Here is a 12,463-nt window from a genome sequence, read left to right on the forward strand (position 1 = left end):
TGATGGTTTACAGATCACCATCAAGCACAACTTGAGAGAGGACAGGACATTGGCATCTTCTGCGTTTCACAAGTGTGCAAGATGACCATTCCACCCGGCCACGTGCCGAAGAAGGAGAGGAAGAAGCAAGATCTGACCAAGACATTTTGCTACCTGAGGCAAGGGACAAAATGGTGAGCAATCCATTCTTTCCATGTACAATGACCCCACTTTCTGCTGTTCTTGGGAGTAAACAAGGCAACAGGGGATGAAGGGCAGGGTTAGCGCTAGGCATAGCTCTGTCTGCCAGCACCTTGCGACTCTTCCAGTCAACCAGCACCTGCCACCTGAAGCAGCTGCTTCCCTTGACCCAATGGTAGGACTGGCTCTGAACAGCAGAATCCATTCAGCTGCCACCTGGCTCCTCCCCACCTAGCAGCGGAGCATATTCCCGCAATACCCAGGGCGGGCGCACTACTGAGGGGGGCAGGTGGCTGAGGGTACCCTCCCAGGCGTGGAATAGCCACTCGGGTGCACGGAGCAGCCAGGGGTGGAGCAAGCCACCCATGGCGGGGCTTCGGCATGCCGCCCGCCCGTGACTCCCAAGCCTCTCCCAAGCTGTCTGTGCTGGTCCCATGGGTTACCCAAGAGGCAAGGTCCAAGTCCAGTCCGTGGTTAAAGGTGCAAGATGGAGGCAGTCCATAGTAGCTGAAGCTGGGTGCAGGGCAGGGAGTTGGGCGAAGTCAGGAACAGGCATGCAAGCAGGGAGCCAGGGCGAGTCAGGAGCTCTGGCAGAAAAGCAGGACAGGGTTCAGGCAGGAACTAGCAACCAACAATGTTGCTCCCGCAACTTGGAACTGGGGCTGGCCGGCTTTTATCTGCCCCCAGGCATAGGGCGGCCCCGATCCTCTGGTGACTCGCCTCCTCCTGCGGGAACTTAGTTCCCTCCGCCTTCTGCCCTGAGCCTCTGTAGCTCAGGAGAGGCTGGAGGGTTACCGGACCCAGAGGCAACCTCAGCTTCCCCTGACGGGGCTGAGAGTGGAGCACCTGCAGGCAATGGGTCCTCCATCATCTCAGGAGCCAGAGCAGACTCAGCTGGTGCCTGCACCTGAGGATCCAGCACAGGTGAGGACCCTTCAGGCTCATGCCCCAGCCCCGGCTCAGCTGGTTCTGGAGGCGGGGAATCCTGTGCAGGCTGGGATCCCTCAGGTTCAGCATCCGAGTCTGAATGCCAGGCCATCACACTGTCAAAACGAAGGGGGGAGTGGGGAATGCTGCCGGCAAAGCGGTGCAGCTCCCCCTTTCCCCCCGACGGCTTGGGGTAGGCTTGGGAGTTGCGGGTGGGTAGCACGCCAAATGTCACTCCCTCAGCGAAGACACCTGGGGCAGTCCGCCCCCACCGCACCCCCCTTCCTCCACCCCTGTCCCCACCCAGGACTGTCTCCCTCCATAGGGAGCATGCAAAGCTGCCTTATATCAGATCAGAACATGGCTCCATGTTCTGACATTGACAGACAGCAGCTCTCCTAAATTTCAGACATGGGATATTCTCAGCCGAAACAAAGATGTCAGGGGCTGGCTGAACCTGGGATATGCTGCATGCAAAGGTGCCATCCCGTCTGGTCATTTTAACTATTATATAATGGGTAAGAATTAGGAACTAGATTAAAGCATTTCTCCATTTTCTTCCCATTTTCTCTCTCCTCCCCCCCCCCCCGCCCACCACTTTTGCATCATGTCTATTAGACTGTAAGCCTGCAAGCAGAGATGTTTCAATCTCTGTGTAGCTCTCAGAAGTTAGGAGCGTAATTAATTAACTAACCTAGGAGGCACTCGGGGACAGCCACTGTATTAAGAAATCAGCAAGGTTGTGAGATTCTTGAAGCGGGCCGATTCCTCCTCTCCTCTTTCCCATGCAAGATCATTTCCATGTTTTCATCATGGACAATTAAGAAGCTGTCAGGAATGCTAACATGTGCGTCTTTCTCTTTGCCAAACCCCCGGAAAAGAAGGAAAAAACTGCTGTGTGTTTTCCTCAATTTCACTGGGCTTGTTTCAGCCTGCTACAGAGCTTGAGAAATACAGCTAGAGGGCCACCCTATGGTGACTCCCAGCAAAATTAAACTCATTATGCCATTGTTAACCTCACCTAACCTGTTTTTGATGTGAGACAGCCTAGTGGCATGACCTGTTCCAAGCAGCCTGTTCCACAGACATCGTGATCTTCCAGACCAGCTGGCACAGGTCTTTTAGGAGGGGGAAAATGCTTTTGGGGGAACCAGGCTGCTGACTTGGATTTGTTCACACACTTTACTCTTGGTATTCACTTTGTGACTCAGTCTGTAGAGCATGAGGCTCTTAATCCCAGGATTGTGAGTTCTAGCCCTGTGTTGGGCAAAAGATTCCTGCATTTCAGGGTTTTAGACTAGATTGCTGTATTGTTTTTAACACTCGATTGGAAGCCGCCCAGAGTGGCTGGGGAAACTCAGCCAGATGGGCGGGGTATAAATAAATTATTATTATTATTATTATTATTATTATTATTATTATTAGTGAGCCTCGTGGTGGCTTCCCACTCTACAAATCTATGATTCTATCAACAAAGTGTTCCTTTATATCTACAAAATTTAAAGATCCACAGACACTTCATGGGCATGATCCAGCTAAGTGGTTATGCTTTCCTACTGAAATCAAAGGGGACCCGCCTCCCTGCCCCAAGCGCTTAACCGTTGCAGGTTTATGACCAAGTCTTAGCAAAGTTATTTGCCGCTTTTGCATTAAAATATGGAACATGTATATTTTCAGTAATGATCTGCCAGAAGCCTTCATCTTCCCCAGCTGCAACAAAACATGTCTCTCCTGCGTCAGTCTCTACAGCCACAGCAGGTGCTGCAAGCTTCCAACAATTTGACTTCACCCCCAAAGGTGCAGTCCTCCACTGTCTCCCAAGACAGATGGAGGCCAACAGATCTGTTGTGTAAGCTAATATCTCTTAGGCAGGATAAAGGAATGTTTTTATTCCTTTAAAAAAGTATATTGCAAAAGAAAAAGAGGAGGAGGAGGGGAGATGGGGAACCCTATATCCATGTACCCCCAGCTTCCAAGCCAAATTAGTCCTGGCAAGGGTTCCACAGGGCCACAGCCACTGCCTGATACCTGACATCATATGACGTAGCTATAGGGCAGAAATTCAATTCAGTTCATATTCTAGGCAAACCTACCTAATCTGCACTTTTGAAACATGCAATGAAACGTCATTTGAAATGCACACTTGTCTAAAATTTGCCTTGCAGTTTTCAACTCAGGTAATGTGTGCACAAATGCACGTGCTAAGGTTAAAAAAAAGTGTTAAAATGCATGAATTCATGAAAATAGCATGTAGAAAGGTACTGCATTGGGATACATTGCTTTGCAAATGTGTATATTCTAGGAAATTGCATACATAACATGCATTTTAGGAGACGTGCATTTTAGGAGAATTGTGCACTAAAAGGCTGGTGAATTTTAATAAGAGCTACTTTAAAAATAAATAAATCACACACCGATGTGGAAATGTGGGAAATGGAGCTAAAGGCTGGAGGAACAGAAATTGAAATGAACAGATCTGCTCATCCCGAACATGATTGTAAGGTAAGGGAATGGCTGCGAAGGAACAACGGGGAGCTTTAAAGTGCACTCCTGAGTACTCCTTGGGCAAGCAGGGCTTCCATTCAGCAACTATTAAGCTGGCACAGTTAAAATTGCTTACTGAGAAGTCATTCCACCGGCTTCAATTCAACCTGCTTTGATGAAAGTAGCTTGAGGACTATGCCCAGTGACTTGAAGGGAATGAAGTCTTTGAGAGTCAGGTGGGTGTTGGAATTTATTTCTTTATTTAAAAATGGCAGCGTACATGAAAATTGTTACATAAAATTATCACATCGTGAAATATGCAACCACTCACTGAATTTCATACTTCTCCAAATGTTGGGACACCATTTCTGTACTTTTAGTGAAAGCATGTCTAGAAATCGATACTTTGCATGAAGACATTTTAAAACCTGTACTTAAATGTGGATTCCCGTCCCAAAAATAAATAAGTAAAGCAGAAGTTATTCCCACCGATTTCAGTGAGGATTTCTCCCAGTTAAGGGAGTATAGGGTCTCAGCTATAGTCCTATACTGCTTTGCTTCTGCACAGAGTTCCATTAGCCCTGCCTTCCCCCTGATTTTATCATCAGATCAGACTGCACTGAATTGCAAGGAGTAGCCTCGTACATAATTATCTGGAAGATGCTCTATAGTGCAAGCTTTTGCATTTTTACTGAGAATTAAGTCCCATTGTTTCCAGTGGAAATTATTCCCAGGGAAATTATGCAGAATTGCACCCCTATTGGGGAGATTTCAGCCAGCAAGTAAAAAAACTCTTACATCTTTGCTGACTTCCTAAGGTAAAAGCACGTTATTTACACAAACCTATCTCTCAAAGAACTCTGGGAATTGTAGTTTGGTGAGGGTGCTGAGACTCTCCAGTTAGAAATCATCCACTTCCCACAAAAAAAAAGAATTCCAGATCCCCTAGGGAGACAGGATGGTTGTTGAAACCACTCCAAGGCTGAAAACCTTTGCATTCTTATCTAGGAAGAAACCACATTGGGGACATAAGATTTACATAGCCATAGGATTGTGCTGCACATTTAAGCTCTGGCAGGCCCTGGATTGTTCTACAAGTTTAGAAAACTCTCAGCATGAGTTTCAAGTAGGCACTGCACAGATTGCGAGTCACCATAGCAAATGCAATATATATTGTGTCCTGACAGGTGATTGGCAGCCCCCCTTAGCTCCAGGCAGGCAATATAAGCAGCAAAGGGGAGGGGAGTTAGTTTAGTGGATTGTGTTTGGCTCGGTTGGCCACAAGTTGTGCAAGCCTTGATTTAAGGCCCATGACTTCAGACAACCATTTATCAACTGGAAACTTACTACAGCGTTCTGTGCAAAGCTATTTGGCCAGTCTGTCCATGTTTAGCCTTCTGCCAAGGGGTGAGCAGAATGTCCCCCCCCCGGACACACCTTTCCACCTGCTCAAAAAGCTGGAAGGACAGAGGGAGGGGAGGAATATTCTCTTCCCACTTGGCATGGCATTGCACTATAATAAAGAAGAGCAACAAAGAATCTCGTGGCATCGAAAAGATTTTTAATGGATTTTTTTTATCACACGGTATGTGTTCATTGGCTTACCAATGGCCGCCCATGTTACTAATTACTGGGTCTTTTTGTGAATGGCCACTGCTAATAAGACAGTTACCATCATCTGAATTTTTCTGCATTGCATTTGCTTTTGACATCGCTGTTCACAAGGCACCCCCAACCCAACACCCAACCATGTATATACGTACCTGCAATGCAGGATAATACTTCCTAAATCTGACGGAGTGGACTGTAATCCACAACAGCTTGTACTGTAATAAATTTGTTAGTTTCTGCAATACCTACTTTGTAGCTTCTTGCTGCAAAAGACTCGCACAGCTACCCCCTATGGAAATTGAAATAAGCAAGTTTTCTTTGGGAATTTGGATTCTCTCATTACTCACTTTTAAAATGGGACGTGTGTCTCTACAGCCAATACATATCTGTATTTTAAATACAGGACCAAAACAAGGGAGAAGACACGTCATAAGGTTGTTACCTTTCATACAATGTTCATGCATTTGTTCAAGGAATTATTGTTTAAACTATGCAATTGTGATAGAAAATAAACAGACAAGAATAAAATATAAAGTTTTTAGCACCAGAAATCAGCAGCAAAACATTTATTTGGTTCTAACATACATACTAAATATTCTGTCCCAATCATTAGTGGAGTTTAGCGTCTGACAACACAAACACATTTTTAAAAGGTTTCCCCACAGTTGTTGTTTTTCGGACAGGCCAGCCAATTCACCTAAGGTTGCCATTCAAAGGGTGCTTACCTAGAAGCAAATTACGCAGAAATCAGTGGGGCTTACTCCTGTGTCAACATGGTTAGGGCTCAGCTATTAATGATTAAGCAGCTGTGTATCTCCTGTACACTAATCCTGCACTGGCTTCGGTGTCAATCTGGAGCAAACCATCAGGTCATCATCGGAGGGCAGCTTAAATAAACTTAGCAGCTCCGAGAATGCAGGATTCCAGTCCTATGGAATGTTCTCAGGCAAGTGCCCTGGGAGACTTTGACACACACTTACCCTGAAGCAGTTCCACTGAAACCGGCTGACGTACAAGAAACTGTTCTAGGGTAAGTAGCGTTTGAGGCTGTAGTCCTCAAATTCCTTCCTTCCAAAGGAGGTCTTAGTGACTTTTGCCATGGAGGCAACTAGGAGGGGAGGAGCAGGTGTCATCATTCTGCAAACGCAGAATGATTTATCTGCTTTCATTTTGGCAGCCACTGAACCAATCTGTTGGCACACACAAAGGTGCGTGTGGGAACTGGTCCTATACGCCCAGGCGAACACACCTTCCTTTCGATATAGACCGGAATTACCTGTGGGACTCGACGGCTTGCTCACCGACTCTGCACCAGCCCAAATTGTTCCAACAGGATTTTTTGTCCTCATCTCGTCTCTCCCTCCCCCCTCCCAATCTCGCACTCTTTCTATTTCTCACCCATTTGACTACAACCTGTCACACCCCCTAACTTACTAACCAGCGGAATTATTCTCATAGAGTGTCTTACACCTATCCTACTCCATATTATAGAACTGACATCCATGAGGACAAGAAACTTATTTTTTAAAAACACCGTTAACGCTGATTTTTAATCCCTGAGTGCAGCTTGCTTCGCTTCCTATTAAATCTGAAAGGAAAGCCCAATTTCTTTGCTTGATCGCTTACTCCATTAGATTACAAATTTTGAGGGATGGGTTAAAAGAAAACCAAACCCCGTCCTGAATTTCTCTTCTCCAGGGCAGCTTCGCCACGTTCAGTGAGATGCCTTTGCCGGTGGCTGTCGGATGGTGTCCTTTCCCAGGTCGGTGTGTCCCCCTCCCTCGAAATGAAACTCTTCCTCCAGTGACTGCAGCCTGAAGTCCACAGGGCAAGTTCTTTCGCCTCCTCCTTTTCCAGCTGGCGATGCTCAGGCCGCCCGGGTCAAGTGGTCCTAAACATTTCACAATTATGCTACAGAACTGTTGAACTGTTAAGAACCACTGCACCCAGCAGGCTTAGATATCATTTGGAGAGGAGGGGGGGTCGGGAGGAGTCGTCTGGTGTCCCCACCCGCCTGCTGCATCTCCGGAGACCTGCTTAAGCCGGACAAAACAAAAGCGAGAGAGAAAAAGACAACAAAGTCAAAAGAGGGGAGAGAGGGGGAGAAAGAAAAAAAAAAGAAAGCACAGACAGGCCAAAGACGAAACCCTTTTGATCTCACCCTCCCACCCCCTCCCCAAGCTAGTTGCGAGGTTTGCAGACAAAACCACTTACGAGGTGTCCAAGCAGATCCTTGGAAAAGGGGAGGAAAGAAAATCTCTGCGCCCAATTCCTGCGTAACTAGGAAGGGCTGGAGAGGCAAGAGGGGCGTGCGGGGGTCCCAGCTGGGATGCAAACTGAGCACCTTAAATGCCATTATCCTCATGGGACACTAAAGTGGAGCTGGAGCCACGAGGTGCCAGGAAAGCAAAAGTTTCTGTGTGTGTGTGCCTGTGTGTGTGTGTGTATGGCCAGCGCTGTCTTCTCGCTCGCCGCCGTCTCCCGGTGGAGGCAGGTAGGCAGGTAGGCAGGTAGCAGCAGCAGCGTCTCCGTCCCGATCTGCGCTCAGGCACCTCTACCTGCCCCGCCTTATATACCTGCCCCACTCCTTCGCCGTCCCCTGCAGCAGAAGTCAAGAATGCGGCCCTCGCCCCTGCCACGACCTGTTTTTCCAGGCGGCCTTTGCAACGACAGCAAGCCAAGTGGGTGGGTTGGTTGGGCGATGATGTCGGCGCGAGGCTCCTTTCTTTCCTTTTTTGTTGTTGTTGTTGTTCTTCTCCCCAAGCGATCATCATCTGGGGCGGTGTAAACGTCAGCAGCCAGAGAGAGAAAGGGAGAGTCAAACCTGTTCTGCGCTGCGCGTTTCTGCAGCCGCCGCCGCCGCCTCCTCCCCAGCTGCTGCCAGGTGCGCGCTGAAAAGTTTTGTCACCGGGCGGGGAGCAACTGCTCAACAGGTTTGGCAGAAGCCGAGGGTGGCTCCTTAAAGCATAAGGGGGGGGGAGAGAGAGGGGAAAAGGTGAGGTTTTTTTAAAGGGGAGACTCCACCCTGGGCTTTCCCCGCGCACGTTCCCCTTGCCAGGAAGAAGCTAAAGCGAGAGTGCGGGTCTCCAGGTAGCCAGAACGGCGCCGTGACACCCACACAAGGGAGGTAGCTATCAGAAAGCCTGGGAGAACCTAAGGTTTGCAGCAGGACAAAAACAAACTATGTTGTTGTTGTTTAGTCGTTTAGTCCTGTCCGACTCTTCGTGATCCCATGGACCAGAGCACGCCAGGCGCTCCTGTCTTCCACTGCCTCCCGCAGTTTGGTCAAACTCATGTTAGTAGCTTCGAGAACACTGTCCAACCATCTCGTCCTCTATCGTCCCCTTCTCCTTGTGCCCTCCATCTTTCCCAACATCAGGGTCTTTTCCAGGGAGTCTTCTATTCTCATGAGGTGGGTGGCCAAAGTATTGGAGCCTCAGCTTCACGATCTGTCCTTCCAGTGAGCACTCAGGGCTGATTTCCTTAAGAATGGAGAGGTTTGATCTTCTTGCAGTCCATGGGACTCTCCAGAGTCTCCTCAAGCACCATAATTCAAAAGCATCAATTCTTCGCCGATCAGCCTTCTTTATGGTCCAGCTCTCACTTCCATACATCACTACTGGGAAAACCATAGCTTTTACTATATGGACCTTTGTTGGCAAAAACAACTATAGAGATTGTAATGGGGCGCCCAAAAACAAGGCAGTGATGACTGGACATGCTTGGTGAGCTCTGCCTGCTGGTTTTTGGGTGGCAGGGAGGCGCAATGCAATAGAGCATAGCTGGCTAGCTGTCAGTCAACCTGAGTAGGGACAGAACAGAAGAAGAGTCTTGGATCAGGCCAGTGGGTCACCTTCTTGTCCAGCATCCCATTCTCCCAGTGGCCAACTAGAAGCCTCTTGGGAAAGCTGCAAGCACAACAGCACTTGCGATTCCCCACAGCTGGTGCTCAGAGCCACACTGCCTTCAAGAGTAGAAGGAGAACATAACCAAAACGCATTCTGCGCTGCAACATTCCATGCTGCATCATCTTGCTGCAGGTCCCATTTGCTATACAGTGGTACCTCGGGTTACATACCCTTCAGGTTACATACGCTTCAGGTTACAGACTCCGCTAACCCAGAAATAGTGCTTCAGGTTAAGAACTTTGCTTCCGGATGAGAACAGAAATCGTGCTCCGGCGGCGTGGCAGCAGCAGGAGGCCCCATTAGCTAAAGAGGTGCTTCAGGTTCAGAACAGTTTCAGGTTAAGTACGGACCTCCGGAACGAATTAAGTACTTAACCCGAGGTACCAGTGGCGTAGCGTGGGGGTGCAGGGGGGGCCAGCCGCACCGGGCGCAACATCTGGGGGTTAGGGTTGGGGGGGCGCAAATCCACGGGTTGGGGGGCGCAAATTACTTGCCTTGCCCCGGGTGCTGACAACCCACGCTACGCCACTGCGAGGTACCACTGTACAACAAGCCATGCTCGAAAGAAGTCTAAGGTGCATTTGATACCCAGAACCATTTCCCCGCTAGCCACAACTGCACCCGCAATGTCTCCTGTGGCTCCCCTCCCACTTCACCTTCCGGTTTTATTTAAATTGAACTATATTTATTATTGCACTTTTATTTTGCTCCAAGGAGCTCAAGGGAATGCACGTGATTTTGGCCACTTCCCATTTAATCCTCAAAACAACCCTGTGAGGTAGGTTGGATTGAGAGATGGCAGCTGGTCCGGTGGACATGTGAGAAAATGAAACAGTTTTGGGAACAGATTTATAACGAATTGAAAAAGATATTTAAATACATTTTCCCGAAAAAGCCGGAAGCTTTCTTGCTAGGCTTGATGGGAGAGGAAATAGAAAAAGCAGATCAAAGGTTATTTATGTATGCTACGACTGCTGCCAGAACTTTGTTAGCCCAAAAATGGAAAGTACCAGAATTACCAACAACAGAGAAGCGTCAGACGAAGATGGTTGATTATGCGGAACTAGCAAAACTGACCTGTAGAAATCAGGAGGAAGCAAAAAGATTGGAGTAAATTTATGGAGTAGATAAATAATAACTGTAGAAATTTGAAGACTCTGGCAGGACTGAAATAAATCTTATGATGTAGATAGGATTGGATACAATAAGAAACTGTGGAAAAGTAATTGACATAAGAAAACCTGTTGAAGGGAGGGAGGGAAGTCAATGCTCAGCAGAGTGTGGGGAAATGATTTTTGAATTTTACTGTATTTTGTTTGTTTTTATTAAATTAAACACCAATAAAAAGCATTGATTAAAAAGAGAGAGAGATGGCAGTTGGTCCAAGGTCACCCAGTGAGTTTCATGGCTGAGCAAAAAACCTGAATCCTAGTCTCCCAGGCCCAGTGAACCCCAAAGTCCCCTTTTTCCAGCGCTTGGACTACTCAAGGGCACCCTGCTCTCCCCGCCCCCTCCAAGGCAAACCATCCGTGTTCTGCATCCTCCCCAAATGCATTTGTCTGGTGTTCTTGAACCACGGCAACTGGTTTTACTGGATGGAGGGTGTGTGTGAATGTGTAGGTGTAAGAACGTCTGGAACATAGACTACAGGACAAAAGTAATAGTCACGCAGATCAGTCCACCCACTTTTGCCTCTGGCCACACCACCAACTGGCCTGTGGCTCCCAGGAAGCTGCCCACAAGGGAACACACTCTTCAGATGTCCCCCATCCCGGCATTAAACAGAGTTATGGAGGACTGAATCACATGTGTATGTAATGGCATAATAAGAGTCCTGCTGGATCAGGCGTGTGTCTCAGCTAGTCCAGCATCCTGTTTTCGCAGTGGACAGACAGGTGCCTATGGGCCAGACTCTCACCCTTCCGTGGTTTTCAGCAACTGGTATCCAGAGGCATATTCTATGTACAGTTTCTGGCTTGTCATCACAGCCCCTTTGCTCACCAGTTGAGGCCCATTCACACACATGTTTGCTCAACATGCAAGCAGTTTCTGCAGTGCAAACTGGACCAGGGATAATTCATGCAAGTGGTGGAGGCGGTGGGATTGTGGCAGCAGGCAGGTTTCACCATTACACGCTAAGCATATCTATAGAGCATCTGAATTGAACCAAGCCATGTAAAAGTGTACAGAGAGAGAGAGACTTATTCATTGTTGTTTACTGCCAGTGTTACCGACAAACCCAAAGCTTCTTAACATCAAAACGGATTGAAAACATCCAGTAGAAACCTAAAAACACAGCTAAACAGATAAAAGACAGACCTACAGACCCCACCCCACTAAAAGAGGCCACAATGCCACCCTTCAAATTATTGTTGTTGTTGTTTATTGTGGCGCTGTGGGTTAAACCACAGAGCCTAGGGCTTGCCAATCAGAAGGTTGGCGGTTCAAATCCCCGCGACGGGGTGAGCTCCCGTTGCTCGGTCCCTGCTCCTGCCAACCTAGCAGTTCAAAAGCACGTCAAAGTGCAAGTAGATAAATAGGTACCACTCCAGCGGGAAGGTAAACAGTGTTTCCGTGCGCTGCTCTGGTTCGCCAGAAGTGGCTTAGTCATGCTGGCCACATGACCCGGAAGCTGTACGCCGGCTCCCTCGGCCAATAAAGCGAGATGAGCGCCGCAACCCCAGAGTCGGTCACGACTGGACCTAATGGTCGGAGGTCCCTTTACCTTTACCTTTATACTGCCCTGCATTCGAAGACCTTGGGGCAGTTCACAAGATAAAAATACAGGATAGAAGCACAAAATAAATAGTTAAATCAAGGGCCAAAGCCAGGGGGTTTGCTATTCCCAGTGTTGAAGAGAGGATTAAACAACCAATTGCCTGCATCTCATAGGAATTCAGTAAGACCATAAGTCTACATAGGTCCACCTAGCTCTACATAGTCTACAATGGCAGGCAATGGTCCTCCAAGGTTTCAGGCAGGAATCTTTCTCAATCATCCCTGGAGAAGCTGAGGACAGAACTTGGGGCCTTTTGCAATACAGAGCAGGCATTCTGCCACTGAGCTGTGTATCCCATCTCGGTTCATGTGGAAATGAGTAAGCAGGTGGAACAAAAGCTCCTGGGCGTCCAGCCTTCCCTCAGTTCAAAAGACAGCCAATGTTAAAAATGAGTCGATGAGCAGGGATATAGATTGTTGTCATGGGCTTAGCCAAGGGGGGCCGGCAGGCGCAGCTCCCCCTGCTAAATCAATTAAAATACTTAACTAACTGAGGTTCTGCTCCCCCTAACAAAAATCCTGGCTGCACCCATGATTGCTCTGCATGTAATTTGCTGGGTGTAAACACACAGACA

The 12,463-nt window shown here is 48.0% G+C and overlaps 1 long non-coding RNA gene across 1 annotated transcript; it reads right to left on the bottom strand.

The window, feature by feature from the left end:
- Positions 1-3,828: 3,828 nt before the first annotated feature.
- Positions 3,829-7,710, bottom strand: LOC309373564. Its single transcript, XR_014170076.1, has 2 exons — positions 7,417-7,710; positions 3,829-7,235 (listed from the first exon to the last, which is right to left on the bottom strand). It is a non-coding gene; the product is annotated as an uncharacterized lncRNA (long non-coding RNA).
- Positions 7,711-12,463: the final 4,753 nt, after the last annotated feature.

The sequence above is a fragment of the Podarcis melisellensis genome (genome assembly GCF_964234715.1).
Source record: "Podarcis melisellensis genome assembly, chromosome: 1".
NCBI lineage: Eukaryota > Metazoa > Chordata > Lepidosauria > Squamata > Lacertidae > Podarcis > Podarcis melisellensis.